This window comes from Microtus oregoni, unplaced genomic scaffold (assembly GCF_018167655.1).
Source record: "Microtus oregoni isolate MIOR12 unplaced genomic scaffold, Mior012 000010F_ref0000083, whole genome shotgun sequence".
Taxonomy (NCBI): Eukaryota; Metazoa; Chordata; class Mammalia; order Rodentia; family Cricetidae; genus Microtus; species Microtus oregoni.
Window position 1 is genome coordinate 30,946,122 of NW_024543069.1, and position 16,387 is coordinate 30,962,508.

Consider the following 16,387-nt stretch of genomic DNA (forward strand, 5'->3'; position numbering starts at 1 on the left):
GGTTATTGAATTATGTAGCAAAAATATAAAATTGGTAAGATACTTTGTATTATGATTGTGCTCCTCCACTCTAGTGGACAGCACACTACCATCATTAAACGTACTACATTTTCAAAAAAGGTAAGGAAATTAGGTGACATTTTTGATCATCCCTCTTTACAAACCCAGAGACTATGGTACTCTAGTAAGATGGTTTGTGTCTACCCCAAACTGGTGAGTAAGATCATTTGAACAATGCGAATCAATAGTTTTCTAAATATGATGGATTTGGAAACAGGTATGAAGAATTATTCAGTGAAAAGGCAGGTATCAAGGTGGGTCTTAATCCAGTGTAACCAGTCCCTTTACAATTAGTAGAAATTCTGGTGTGGTCAGGAACACAGGTAAGATTTAGTGAATAAGATTGTCTTCCATAAAGCAAAGAGGATATTCAGAAGAGATCAACTCTATTGATAATGCAAACTTGGAACCTAAGACTCAAAAAATTTCAAAAAACCAAGGAAAAGAAAGAGAAACTTAAATGTTCATTCTTTGTATGTGTTATAAAATGACATGTATCTCATAAATAAATAAATAAAATATTTTTTCTGCATTAGGTATGATTTAATATCTCACCAAAGTATTAAACTATGTAATGTCAATGTGTATTAATTGCATAATTAAAAAAATATTAAACTTTCCCAAAGCAATCCCCAGAAAGATCATGCTTTGTGAGAATAGTATTCATCTTTTCATTTTTAATTTTATTTCACAGGGTTACTTAAGGATATTTTCATGTATGCAAATAGTTTACATTTGAGTACATACCCATCTGTGCTTTAATTCCTATTTCATTTCTACCATCATTACACCTATTTGTTTCTTTATTATTCAGGGTTTCCTTCTGAAGACATAACATCTGGTCATAGATAGTTTAGTGTATTTATTAACTGTAGGGGCTGCAAATATTAAAACAACATGTTATTTGTCTTTCTGAGAATAACTTAATTGGTTTAATATGTGATGTGAGAGGTCCTTCTGTCTATGTGTTACTTTTATTGGTTAATAAATAAACCTGGCTTGTTGATAAAACAGAACTTAGGTGGACGGGAAAAACTTGACTGAATGCTGGGAGAAAGAAAGCAGAGAGACGCCATGGAGCCGCAGCCAGAGAGAGACGTGCTGAAACTTTGCTGGTAGGCCACGACCTCGTGGTGATGCACTTATTAATGGAGATGGGTTAAATTAAGATGGAAGAGTTTTACCCTAGGTTTCTGAGTTTTCTTGTATCAGGTTCATGGTAACTCAAGTAATTTTGCGTATGTGTACCATCTTGTGGAGTAGGCCTTAAGTCAAATAAATCAGTTCATGCTTGGTTACTCCCATAAACCTTATTCCACCGTTGTCCTAACATACTTTATAAGTAGTACACCATTATAAATAACGAATTTGTATGCCCTAGTCCTACATCTCTGACTTCAAAGAGGTGTGTAGACAAGTCTTCATCTATGAAGTCTGCTGTTATTATGCTAAGAGAAACCTATATTCTTGGCGGCTGTTCATTTTGGAAATTTCAGTGGGGTGCCTTGGCTAGTACCTCAATTAAAGGAATCCAAACCATATTCTGGTTATTGGAAGCTACATTTGGAGACAACAGATGGCCAGATTTGGGATTCTGTCTCCCACATTATATGGCAATATCGTTTAGATCACCTTTATATATGTATATATTTTAAACAATGTCTATTGTATTAGATTTCTATACTGTTCCTCAAATGTCACTCAATTTTAGCTATATCTCCCTAAAGTTACCCTACAAACCCTTTCTTCCTCCCCCTTCCCACTTATCCTTTCATTTCAGCTCTGCCATTTATATCTGTATATCTATTTCCTTTTCTTAATAAAATCCATCTGTTTCATAGGGAGATCTGGGGCATGTGGAGAGAGGGGTGCTTGCTGGGGCTCCAGTTAAAAAGAGAAAGTCAGCTTGTTGCTTCACTGCTTTTTACCTCAATATCTGACTCCTGAGTCTTTAGTGGTAATAGAACCACTTATATGACAACATCAGAGGAGCTGATGGATATGTGAAGATAGTTTACGTACTTCCCCGCGTGAAATTTTGCTGTTGTAATTTCATATTTAAAAGAAAAAAAGAGAGAGACATACTGAGGTTCTCAATCCTCTAGAGCCTTTTTTTAAATTTTTTTTATTGCGAAAAGAAGAAAAAAAAACATAAACAAAAAACAAGTTTCCACCTCCTCCCAGCCTCCCATTTCCCTTCCCCTCCTCCCACACTTCTCCTCCAACTCCCACCCTTCTCCCCCTCATCCCACCCTTCTCCCCCTCCCCCACTATTCTCCCCCCCACTCCCTCTCCAGTCCACAGAGCAGTCTGGGTTCCCTGCCCTGTGGTAAGTCCTAGGTCCTCCCCGCTCCGTCCATATCTAGGAAGGTGAACATCCAAACTGGCTAGGCTCCCACAAAGCCAGCACATTAAGTAGGATCAAAACCCCCTGCCATTGTCCTTGGTGTCTCATCAGCCCTCATTGTTCGCCATGATCAGAGAGTGAGGTTTTATCCCATGCTTTTTCGGTCACGGTCCAACTGGCCTTGGTGAGCTCCCCATAGATCAGCTCCACTGTCTCAGTGGGTGGATGCACGCCTCGTGGTCCCGAATTCTTTGCTCATGTTCTCCCTCCTTCTGCTCCTCCTTGGGACCTTGGGAGCTCAGTCCAGTGCTCCTGTGTGGGTCTCTGTCTCTATCTCTATCCATCACCAGATGAAGATTCTATGATGATATGCAAGATATTCGTCAGTATTGCTCTAGGATAGGGTCATTTCAGGTTCCCAATCCTCAGCTGCCCAAGGAACTAACTGGGAACCTCATCTTGGGCACTAGGGAGCCCCTCTAGGGTAAAGTCTCTTGCCCACCCTAAACTGGCTCCCTTAACTATGAATTGTGGTTCGGTGCTCCCCTATCCACCTTTCCTTTATCCCAATTCTCCTGTTTCCCAGGTCCCCCCTCCTTCCCTTCTACCTTTTCTCTCCCCATCTCCCTTTACCCCCATCCCACCCCATCCCCAAGATCCCATTTTCTCCCCGGAAATTGGTCTACTTCCCTTAGCCAAGAGGAAAAGTATACGTTTTTCCTTGGGTTCACCATCTTACTTAGCTTCTTTAGGTTCATCTCTTGTAGACTCCGTGGTCCTTATTTATGGCTAGAAACCAATTATGAGTGAGTACATCCCATATTCATCTTTATGGGTCTGGGACACCTCAGTCAGGATAGTGTTTTCTATTTCCATCCATTTGCATGCAAAATTCGAGAAGTCATTGTTTTTTACCGCAGCGTAGTACTCTAGCGTGTATATATTCCATACTTTCTTCATCCATTCTTCCATTGAAGGGCATCTAGGTTGTTTCCAGGTTCTGGCTATTACAAATAATACTGCTATGAACATAGTTGAACAAATGCTTTTGTCATTTGATAAAGCATCTCTTGGGTATATTCCCAAGAGTGGTATTGCTGGGTCCAGGGTAAGTTGATCCCGAATTTCCTGAGAAACCGAAACACTGACTTCCACTGTGGTTGCACAAGATTGCATTCCCACCAGCAATGGATGAGGGTACCCGTTCCTCCACAGCCTCTCCAGCAAAGGTTATCCTTGGTGTTTTTGACTTTAGACATTCTGACAGGTGTAAGATGATATCTCAAAGTTGTTTTGATTTGCATTTCCCTGATTGCTAAGGAAGTTGAACGACCTTAAGTGACTTTTGGCCATTGAACTTCTTCTGTTGAGAATTCTCTGTTCAGTTCAGTGCCCCATTTTTTAATTGGGTTAATTAGCATTTTAAAGTCTAGTTTCTTGAGTTCTCTATATATTTTGGGGATCAGACCTTTGTCTGTTGTGGGGTTGGTGAAAATCTTCTCCCAGTCAGTAGGTTGCCTTTGTGTCTTAGTGACCATGTCCTTTGCTTTACAGAAGCTTCTCAGTTTAAGTAGGTCCCATTTATTCAATGTTGCCCATAATGTCTGTGCTTCTGGGGTTATACATAGGAAGCGATCTCCTGTGCCCATCTGTTGTAGGGTATTTCCCACTATCTCTTCTATCAGGTTCAGTGTGTTCGGGCTGATATTGAGGTCTTTAATCCATTTGGACTTGAGTTTTGTGCACGGTGAGAGATATGGGTCTATTTTCATTCTTCTACAGGTTGACATCCAGTTGTGCCAGCACCATTTGTTGAAGATGCTTTCTTTCTTCCATTGTATACTTTTTGCTCCTTTATCGAAAATGAGGTGTTCATAGGTTTGTGGGATAAAATCCGGGTCTTCTATACGATTCCATTGGTCGACTTCTCTGTTTTTATGCCAGTACCACACTGTTTTCATTACTGTAGCTCTGTAATTGAGTTTGAAGTCAGGGATGGTAATGCCTCCAGAAGATCCTTTATTGTATAGGATTGTTTTGGCTATCCTGGGTTTTTTTGTTTTTCCATATAAAGTTGATTATTGTCTTCTCCAGATCTGTGAAGAATTTTGATGGGATCTTGATGGGGATTGCATTGAATCTATAAATTGCCTTAGGTAGAATTGCCATTTTTACTATGTTGATCCTCCCAATCCAAGAGCAAGGGAGGTCCATCCATTTTTTGGTATCCTCTTCAATTTCTTTCTTCAATGCCTTGAAGTTCTTGTCAAATAGATCTTTCACTTCCTTGGTTAGATTTACCCCAAGATATTTTATGCTGTTTGTGGCTATCGTGAATGGTGAAGCTTCTCTGATTTCCCTCTCTGCTTCCATATCCTTTGTGTATAAGAGGGCGACTGATTTTTTGGAGTTGATCTTGTATCCTGCCACATTACTAAAGCTGTTTATCAGCTGTATAAGTTCTTTGGTGGAGTTTTGGGGGTCGCTTATGTACACTATCATATCATCTGCAAATAACGAAAGTTTAACTTCTTCCTTTCCAATTCGCATCCCCTCGATCCCAATATGTTGTCTTATTGCTATTGCTAGAACTTCAAGTACTATATTGAAGAGGTATGGAGAGAGTGGACATCCTTGTCGTGTTCCTGAGTTAAGTGGGATGGCTTTGAGTTTCTCTCCATTTAATTTGATGTTAGCTGTCGGCTTGCTGTATATAGCTTTTATTATATTTAGGTATGACCCTTGTATCCCTAATCTCTCCAAGACTTTTAACATAAATGGATGTTGAATTTTGTCAAATGCTTTTTCATCATCTAATGAAATGATCATATGTTTTTTTTCTTTCAGTTTATTTATATGCTGGATTGCATTGATAGATTTTCGTATGTTGAACCATCCCTGCATCTGAGGAATGAAGCCTACTTGATCATAATGGATAATTTTTCGGATGTGTTCTTGGATTCGATTTGCCAGTATTTTGTTGAGGATTTTTGCGTCGATATTCATGAGTGAGATTGGCCTGTATTTCACTTTCCTGGTTGAGTCTTTGAGTGGTTTTGGTATCAGAGTAATTGTGGCTTCATAAAAGGAATTTGGTAATGACCCTTCTGTTTCTATATTGTGGAATACATTAAGGAGTATAGGTATTAGGTCTTCTTGGAAGTTCTGGTAGAATTCTGCATTGAAACCATCTGGTCCTGGGCTTTTTTTGGTAGGGAGGTTTTTGATAACAGCTTCTAATTCTTCGCGACTTACAGGTCTGTTTAGATTGTTCACCTGGTCCTGGTTTAGTTTTGGTAAATGGTATTTATCTAAAAAAGCGTCCATTTCTTTTACATTTTCCAGTTTTGTGGCATACAGGCTTTTGTAGTAAGATCTAATGACTCTATGAATTTCCTCTGTGTCTGTGGTTACGTCCCCCTTTTCATTTCTGATCTTATTAATTTGCGTGTTCTCTCTCTGTCGTTTGATTAGTTTGGATAGGGGTTTATTAATCTTGTTGATTTTCTCCAGGAACCAGCTTTTTGTTTCATTGATTCTTTGGATTGTTTTCTGTGTTTCTATTTTGTTGATTTCAGCCCTCAATTTGATTATTTCCAGTCTTCTACTCCTCCTAGGTGAGTCTGCTTCTTTTTTTTCTAGAGCTTTCAAGTGGGCTGTTAAGTCTCCAGTATGTGCTTTCTCTGTTTTCTTTAGGTGGGCATTTAGTGCTATGAACTTTCCTCTCAGGACTGCTTTCATAGTGTCCCATAAGTTCGAGTATGTTGTTTCTTTATTTTCGTTGAATTCAAGGAAGACTTTAATTTCTTTCTTTATTTCTTCCTTAATCCAGGTATGGTTCAGTAGTTGACTGTTCAGTTTCCATGAGTTTGTAGGCTTTCTGGGGGTAGCATTGTTGTTGAATTCTAACTTTAATCCATGGTGATCTGATAAGACACAGGTGGTTACTAATATTTTTTTTGTAACTGTGTAAGTTAGCTTTGTTACCAAGTATATGGTCAATGTTCGAGAAGGTTCCATGAGCTGCAGAGAAGAAGGTATATTCTTTCCTCTTTGGGTGGAATAATCTATAGATGTCTGTTAAGTCCACTTGCTTCATTACCTCCATTAATTCTCTAATTTCTCTGTTAGGTTTCTGTCTGATTGACCTGTCCATTGGTGAGAGAGGAGTGTTGAAGTCTCCTACTATTAGTGTGTGCGGTTTGATGGCTGCCTTGAGTTTTAGTAATGTTTCTTTTACGTACGTGGGTGCTTTTATATTAGGGGCATAGATATTCAGGATTGAGACTTCTTCCTGATGAATTGTTCCTGTTATGAGTATAAAATGTCCCTCTCCATCTCTTCTGATTGATTTAAGTATGATGTCAACTTTGTTAGAAATTAGTATGGCCACACCTGCTTGTTTCTTAGGTCCATTTGCTTGATAAGCCTTTTCCCAGCCCTTTACTCTGAGTAGGTGCCTGTCTTTGTGGTTGAGGTGTGTTTCTTGTAGATAGCAGAATGTTGGATCCTGTTTTCTTATCCAATCTCTTAGCCTGTGCCTTTTTATAGGTGAGTTGAGCCCATTGATATTAAGTGATATTAATGACCAGTGGTTGTTAACTCCGGTCACTTTTTTAGTAGTAGGGTTTGTGTGTTTTCCTTCTTTGATTTGCGCTGGTGAAGATTCTCTAGATGTCTGAGTTATTGTGGTCATTGTTGGACTCCTTGGTTAGTGATTTTCCTTCTATTATTTTCTGTAAGGCTGGTTTTGTGGCTACGTATTGTTTAAATTTGTTTTTATCCTGGAAAATTTTGTTTTCTCCATTTATAGTGAATGAAAGTTTGGCTGGATATAGTAGTCTGGGCTTGCATCCGTGGTCTCTTAGTTTTTGGAGAACATCTATCCAGGACCTTCTGGCTTTCATGGTTTCCATAGAGAAGTCAGGTGTAAGTCTGATAGGTTTACCTTTATTAGTAACTTGGCCGTTTACCTTTGCGGCTCTTAATATTCTTTCTTTATTCTGTATATTTTGTGTTTTGATTATTATATGGCGAGGGGATGTTTTCTTTGGATCCAGCCTATTTGGTGTTCTGTATGCTTCTTGAACCTTCATAGGTACATCTGTCTTCAGGTTGGGAAAGTTTTCTTCTATAATTTTATTAAGTATATTTTCTGTACCGTTGAGCTGCACTTCTTCTCCTTCTTCTACTCCAATTATTCTTAGGTTTGGTCTTTTTATTGTGTCCCATATTTCCTGAATGTTTTGTGATGAGAGTTTGTTGGACTTGCTGTTTTCTTTGATCAGAGTGTTTATTTTCTCTATGTTATCCTCAGAATCTGAGATTCTTTCTTCTATCTCTTGTATTCTGCTGGTTATACTTGATTCTGTAGTCTCTATTCGTTTACCTAGATTTTCCATGTCCAGCCGGCCCTCTGTTTGTGTTTTCTTCTTTGCCTCCATTTCAGTTTTCAAGTCATGAACTGTTTCCTTTATCTGCTTGATTGTTTTTCCTTGGTTTCCTAGGGTATCATTCACTGATTTACTCAATTCCTCGAACTTTCTATTATACTTCTCATCCATTTCTATAAGGGCGTTTTTTATATGCTGTTTAAGGATGTCAATCACTTTCATGAAGTCAGTTTTTTCTACTTCTTCTTGATTAAGGTGTACATGTCCTCCTGTTGTGGGGTCACTGGCTTCTGGTGGTTTCGTGTTGTTTTTCAGATTGTTGGGAGAATTCCTGCATTGGCGTCTGCCCATCTCTTCCTCCCAATACTCCCATTTGGATCTTCTTTTACAGGATCAGGTCTTCTTGCCCACTGATGTACCTTCCCAGTGATGTCACTCCCCAGAGATGTTTCTCCACAATGATGTTTCACTCGGTGCCCAGATCGAAACTCCGAGCTGCTTGTTTGGCTTGCGAACAAAGGGCCCACCCCGCTCGCTGCAGGCAGGCTATGGGAACAAAGGAGCTACCGGCCACCCCTTTGTCCTCCCAGTTCGGATTCGGTCCCAGCTCCCTAGCAGGCTGGGCAGGGAGGCGCTATGCCCCAAAGGAGGGAGAGAGGGAGGGAGACAGGGGGTGTGGGGATCTGGATGTAAGCTGAATGGGATAGGAATAGAGAGGCGGTTTGGGCAGTATAGCCCCTGTAGCATGGCCTGGAAGTGTGGGTGGGCTGAGGTATTTTCCCAGCTGCCGCATCACTCACTCACCACAATGATGTTTCACTTGGTGCCCAGATCGAAACTCCGCGCATGCTGCTTGGTTAGCTCGCAAACAAAGGGTCCACCCCGCTCGCTGGGGGCAGGCTATATCCCTCTAGAGCCTTTTAAATGCAACCATGCCTTGACCATTTGATCATGGACTCAAGCAGCACAAATAATCTATATTATCCTTAGAGCTGGTAATATTTTGCTTGTTCTTTAACAAATGAATTTGCCTGAAGATCAGAGTGCAGAGTTAGCCACACTAGCTGGTCAGAGAGGCCAGGCAGTGGTGGCACACACCTTTAATCCCAGCAATCAGGAGACAGAAGGAATCCTCTGTGAGTTCAGGGCCACCCTGGGTTATATAAGATTGAATCAGTCTACTTTGCTCATGTTCTCCCTCCTTCTGTTCCTCATTGGGACCTTGGGAGTTCAATCCAGTGCTCCAGTGTGGGTCTCTGTCTCTGTCTCCATCCATCACCAGATGAAGGTTCTATGATGATATGCAAGATATTCGTCAGTATTGCTCTAGGATAGGGTCATTTCAGGTTCCCAATCCTCAGCTGCCCAAGGAACTAACTGGGAACCTCATCTTGGGCACTTGGGAGCCCCTCTAGGGTCAAGTCTCTTGCCCACCCTAAAGTGGCTCCCTTAACTAAGAATTGTGGTTCCGTGCTCCCCTATCCACCTTTCCTTTATCCCAATTCTCCTGTTTCCCCAAGTCCCCCCTCCTTCCCTTCTACCTTTTCTCTCCCCATCTCCCCTTACCCCCATCCCACCCCACCCCTAAGATCCCAATTTTTTCCCCAGCAATTTGGTCTACTTCCCTTAGCCAAGAGGATAACTATATGTTTTTCCTTGGGTTCCCCTTCTTACTTAGCTTCTTTAGATTCACCTATTGTCGACTCTGTGACCCTTATTTATGGCTAGAAACCAATTATGAGTGAGTACATCTCATGTTCATCTTTTTGGGTCTGGGATACTGAAGTAATAGGAGCGGCGGGGCCGCTTCCCCAGCACCCCAGCCTCCCGCTCAGCTAGCTTATGCCCCAAAATAATTACACAGACACTGTATTCTTTTAAGCACTGCTTGGCCCTTTAGCTCTAGCACTTACAGGCTAATTCTCACATCCCGATCAACCCATCTCTAATAATCTGTGAGAACCGGTCTTACCGGGAAGATTCTAGCCTAGTCCATCCTGGGTCGGAGCTTCATGCCAGGAGCGGGGCATGGCGTCTCTCTCAGGCGTCTGCTCCTGAGAGGAAAGCTGTCGAGACTCTGACCTCACTTCCTCTTCCTCCCAGTGTTCTGTCCTGTTTTCTCCTCCCACCTATCCTCTAACCAATAAAATGGGCCAGGGCAGTACCTTTATTAGCCAATTACCTTCCTCCATCAGGATACCTCACTCAGGATAGTGTTTTCTATTTCCATCCATTTGCATGCAAAATTCGAGAAGTCATTGTTTTTTACCGCAGCATATACTCTAATGTGTAGATATTCCACACTTTCTTCATCCATGAGCAAAGAAGTCAGGACCACAAGGGGTGCACCCACCCACTGAGACAGTGGGGCTGATCTATTGGGAGCTCACCAAGGCCAGCTGGACTATGACTGAAAAATCATGGGATAAAACCGGACTCTCTGAGCATGACGAACAATGAGGGCTGATGAGAAGCCAAGGACAATGGCACGGGGTTTTGATCCTACTTAATGTGCTGGCTTTGTGGGAGCTTAGCCAGTTTGGATGTTCACCTTCCTAGATATGGATGGAGGGGGGAGGACCTAGGACTTACCACAGGGCAGGGACTGCTCTGTGGACTGGAGAGGGAGGGGGAGAGGAATGGGGGGAGGGGGAGAAAGGTGGGAGGAGGGGGAGGGAAATGGGAGGCTGGGAGGAGGTGGAAAATTGTTTTTTGTTTATGTTTTTTTAAAAAAATAATAATAAAAAAAATGAAAAAAAAAGATTGAATCAGTCTTAAAAAAAAAAAAAACCAGAGCCAAGTAGTGATGGCTCACACCTTTAATCTCAGAACTAGGGAGGTGGAGACCAGAAGTAATATGACTGGGCAGAGAGAGGAATTTAAGGCAGGAGGAGACACGGACTCAGCATTCAGTGTGAGGTTTCATAGAGAGGGAATTCAGTCTGAGGACACACAGAGACGTGAAACCCCATTTTTTTGAGGGTTTTGTAGAGGTATAAAATAGTGGCTGACTGCTCTGCTTCTCTGATCGTTCAGTTTTCATTCCCTAATATCTGACTCAGGTTTTTATTAGTAAGACCAATTAGAATTCTTCCTACAGTTCATGAACTCTTGTTCAAACCTGTGGACTTACAGCCTCAAGTAAAAAAATACCTCTGTAACTGTAGCAAAAATTACAGATTTTCATTTGTCTTAGAAGATTGTATTCAATTTATAAATTTAAAGATAAATAGTTGATGCTATTTATTATACTTTTGAAATTTTATATATTGGTAATTATTAGGGCACTTCAATTTTTATTAACCTTCCATCATAATAATTTCTCATGTACTCGTGATATTGAAGCCTCCTAATGGTATGCTTATGTGTAAGGATGGAAGTAAAGGGATACTCTCTTAATCTACTCATTTATATTTAATATGTTTTGCTTCATGTTTTCTGTTTGCCCTCCCAATTGATTTCACCATCTTAAATGAATTTTAAGACATCGATAGAGTGAGTGCACAGTGATCCATCATCTCCCAGACCTTTCTTTCACCAATATGCAAATTTTGCTGATTACCAGACTTATGTTCTTCTGCTAGATTGTAAATTAGTCCAGGGGGAGAAATCTCAACGCAATTTCTGTTAGAGTTTCTCATCATTTTTTATCAGACATAAGAAGTTTAATTAATTAAATATATGTTAACATGTGTTATATTTAATGCATCATTTCCTTAGTCACATTCACAGATAGGTGGAAAACATTGTTTTCGGCTGATAGCTTTTGACAGAATGATTTCAATTGATTAGATGGAAATGTGACTCAGCCATCTGAATGTGATTTTACATATAAATATATAAATTACAATTTTGTTTTGTTTACTGAAAATCTATTTTGAATGTCTAATTAGCAAATAATGCACTTCCTTTACCTTATCCCATTCATTCAGTCAAGATTGAATTTCTGTTTATATATTTTATACACCAGAGCATGTGGAATAGGAGATAAATTTAAACCATTGAGAGAGGACGTGTCAGTGCAAGCTGTTCATCTCAGCACTTGAGAAACCACGACTGGAGGATGTCAATGAGTTCCACAGCAGCCTGGTCCACGTGCCACTTTTAAGGACAGACAGTTCCATAGAAGGAAATTACAAAAGAAGAAAAAAAAAAGATGTTGAACTTTGAAATCTTTTCCATAATCTGTGATGATAAAAAATCATTATCAATGTGACTGAATTTAGAATTTCCTAAAATGTTGATATGAGACACCTGAAAGTATATCTATGTTTTTTATTTGTTTTTTGTTTGTTTGTTTGTTTGTTTGTTTGAGAATCTTCAGTAAGGGTAGAAGACATTCCTGGAGTCTATCATAGCCTAGAAGTACAGGAAGAGAAAAAGAAAATACAGTGGGAAGGAATGGTAGAGCCAGCATTACCTTTCTTTCTGGCATATTATAAAATGAAGCATCATGTTCCATTATGTTGTCTCCTTCCATTATGAGAGCTTTACTCTGAAACCATGAGCCTAAAAAGATCCCCTTTCTTCATCAGCAGGTTTTTCTCAGATACTCTTTTGAATTGAAGACAGGGAAAATAATATATGATTCCTTTCTACAATGTACAGTTCTCCCTAATCATATTGTGATTGTGAGAACAACTGGGAAACACTGGCCAGTGGTAGTTTACTATTCTGAATCAACTTTCTGAAAAAGAGATGATTGTCCTCCTTCACATTCTAATAAAGTTTAGATGTGAGTGAAATAGTGATTTGAGTCCTATAAAATTTTGAGAATTTGAGTTTGATCCTCATCACCCATATCAAAAGTCAGGCATGGTAATGTATATATATATATATATATATATATATCCCTAGCCTTCAGAAGGATGACAACAGAATCTTAGGGCATCCCCGATGGCCAGTCTACATAATTAGATACTTTTTAGGTTCAAGGATACATTCTCATTCAAAGAATAAGAAAATATGCAATTGAGGAAGGCACTCAGTTGCATTCATTGCCCTCAACAACATGTGCAGCCACAGGTTTTCTCCCATATAAATATATATACACCATACACACAGAAGAGAGAGAGAGAAAGAGAAAGAGAGAGGGAGGGAGGGGGAGTAAGACTAAATGTTGCCGGGCGGTGGTGGCGCATGCCTTTAATCCCAGCACTCGGGAGACAGAGGCAGGCGGATCTCTGTGAGTTCGAGACCAGCCTGGTCTACAAGAGCTAGTTCCAGGACAGGCTCCAAAACCACAGAGAAACCCTGTCTCAAACAACAACAACAACAAAAAAGACTTAATGTTACCACAGAATCTCAATTTATCCACATGTTCATTGTGACGTGGCTTGGAGAAGCATTAAAGGTAAACTATAGGTACGAGTGATGTAACCAAACTGGAATGTGTATGCTGATTATTCCTTATTACTTAAATGAAGACATATTTCTACTATACTTAGGGCAATTGCAAGTGCTCTGTAAGGACAAGGCCTTCCAAATATGTAAGCAGAATCACATATATGGAACTGGTGCTGACTATTTTAACATGCTGGGGTATATCCCACACTAGCGTTATTTTTTAGGTTCCTTATTTTCTATAAACTGACTTAAACTTTGCACTTCTGCCTTGGAAACTCTGGTGTCTTTGGATTTTACTATAGAATTTAAAAAGCCACTTAATTTTTTTTTTTTTTGAGGTAAAGGTATAATTTCTACAGGTGACAGCAGGGCAGTTTCTCTGAGACACTACGGTTTCACACTCACAAGGGAGCACAAAAAGTCTACGTTAATGGATATTTATATTTTTTAAGCTTATACTCAATGTGAATTTTCATCTCCATTTTCCAATACAATTTTCAAAAATATCAAAGTGACTGTACTTTTATATCAAAATACTTAAGTGTTCCAAAGGGAAAATATCACTCTATTTTTATTATTGTAATCTGAAATTAAAATCCATGACAAAGATATTGATATATTTCATAGTTCTCTTATAGTTCTAATTATCTATTAGCCATGTTACTGAATCAAAAATATTATAAGGGTTTTGAGTAAATTAATAAGAAAATGGTTTAAGCATTTTATAAAAAAAAAGTAGAAAATGTCTTCTCTTTGTCAACCAAGGTGCAATGACAGAGTACAATAACAAGTAAATATTTTTATTTTGCTACATTTTTTTGCAGAAAAAATTAATAATTTCTCCAAAAGTCCTTATTAAAAAGCTTACATTCACTGAAAAGACAATATTTGTAGGATGTTACTCTTCCAACTTTGACTCCTACCTGCTCTTTGAACTTTGATATCAATAATCTTTTGTAATTTAGTGAAATAATAGGTTTCAAACAAAATATGCTCAGTAGATCTGTAGTTTACAATTTCTGGTTGCTATTGTTGGTGGTGGAGGTGGTGTTGCTATTCCTGTTTAAGACAGGATCAAATAGTCTAAAACAGCCATATACTAAACATGTTAGTACATGATTGTGAACTCCTGATCCCCTTACCTTAGCTTCCAAAGTGCTAGGTATCCAATCATGTTCCACTACACCCAATTTTATACCTATATCTTTCTTCTTATGGTCCATATCATGTCCATCCTTTTTCCCACACTAGACATCTCTGTTATGAACGCACTTCCAACCATGATTTACATACATTTAAGCAATGCATGATAATGCTACCATTCACAATTCAATGATTCCAATAGGATTATTTAGAACAAACCAGTAATAATATCTTTGCTTTGCATTTTAAAATAATGAATAAGAAAAGACTAAGAAATACGATCTCACTAATGATGATTGCACATTGGCATTCAATAAGTAGACAAGCCATAAAGTGCAAAGATAGGTAGGATTAGTGGTAGGCAGCATGTAGATGGATAATTAGAAACAGTTGATACATGATAGAAAGAAAGACAGAAGATAAGTAGGTAGAAATATAGATAGACAGACAGACAGATAGATGATAGATAGATAGATGATAGATAGATAGATAGATAGATAGATAGATAGATAGAAAATAGATAGATAGACAGACAGATGATAGATAGATAGATAGAAAATAGATAGATAGATAGATAGATAGATAGATAGATAGATAGATAGATAGATAGATAGATGACAGATAATTAGGTGACATGGTGAGATAGTGTGATAGATGATAGTGTAGTAGATGAAAGATGGATGATAAATGTTGAGTAGGTAGATGAGAGATGATAAATTGGTAGATGTTAAACACAAATATAAGAGATGGATGATACATGGAACTATGTATAGTACAATAAGTTGACTGGATATCCGGTGAACTTCATCATCAAATTTGTTTGATGTTGTCATCTGTTGTCATACTTTATTATACATAGGAATTCTGGAATCTTATGTTAATACAACGGAAGAAAAGAATCTATAGGCAAGCACAAGCATCAATAGAGTTGTTGTAAGGACTTCATGATTGGCTTTATTACTTGACATTGCACATTTAAGAGTGCTGAATAGTTTAATTTAATCTGTTTGAAAATCAGATTTGCTCAAAGGAAAAATAAACTTAAGATAATCTGTCTTCATTTTTGAAGGTAGTTTAAAACCCGGAGTCAGGTTCTCTACAAATTAACCACATACCTTCCCATAAGGACAGGAAGGTAGTAGATACACTATCTTCCTTGGAAATTATGTTTAAAGAGATGGATCCTAGATCGTTCAGAGAAAGCCATGTACTGTAATTTTTGCAAGAAACATTTTAAAAATAACTTACATATCAAGTGTGTGGAGAAAGCATTCATAATTATAAGTTTTCACAAGTCTAATGGGAGGGAGTTCAGAAGTCTCAGGTTAAGAAAAAGCCAAGCCAAATTTTACTCATGTCATGGGAACTTCAAGACCCTCTTCACTAGAATAAATGATTTCTTATACAAGCTTAGAAATAGAATTCTATACTTGGCATGATGTCCTGGGTGGACTTGATGTTCAGTGGTACAGTAATAGTTTAGCATGTGAGAGATACTGAGAGCAATCTCGAGAACACAAAGAAGCAGGATTTTACCAGCTGAATTTTCTCTACATATTTTACTAATTTTGCCTTGTTAATATGGCAGTTTAATAATACATCTGTTGATAGAATCATGTTGAACTGTGAACATCAAAATAAATGTGAATGGCCAAACGATTTGATTACATCCATTCATTTATTTTTGTGCCACTATAATGAATAGCCTTTTAATGCCTATTTTTGTTACTAAATGATCCCTTGTCATAGCAACAAAATAACAACTCCCAGGACAGAAGTTCCTGAACACTCATTAAAGTGGCATAGCTCTTCAAGCATCTTGGGTTCATTGAAACTAATTATACTCAGAAATGTAGCCAAGACAAACTGAGATTTAAAATACTAATCTGTTGTGTCTAAATAATCAGAATGCATCTTAAGCGGTCTAAAAATTGTATTGATTGATTTTATTTAGCAACATTTTAGACAAAATTAGTAGCTGTGATGATTTCTGTTCCAAATTCTCAAAGCAAACATTATTCACAATCATGTATCATTTTGTTTTGTGAATGTTTAGAGAATCTTGGAGGCAATGTTATATTTTTAAAATACTTTTTCC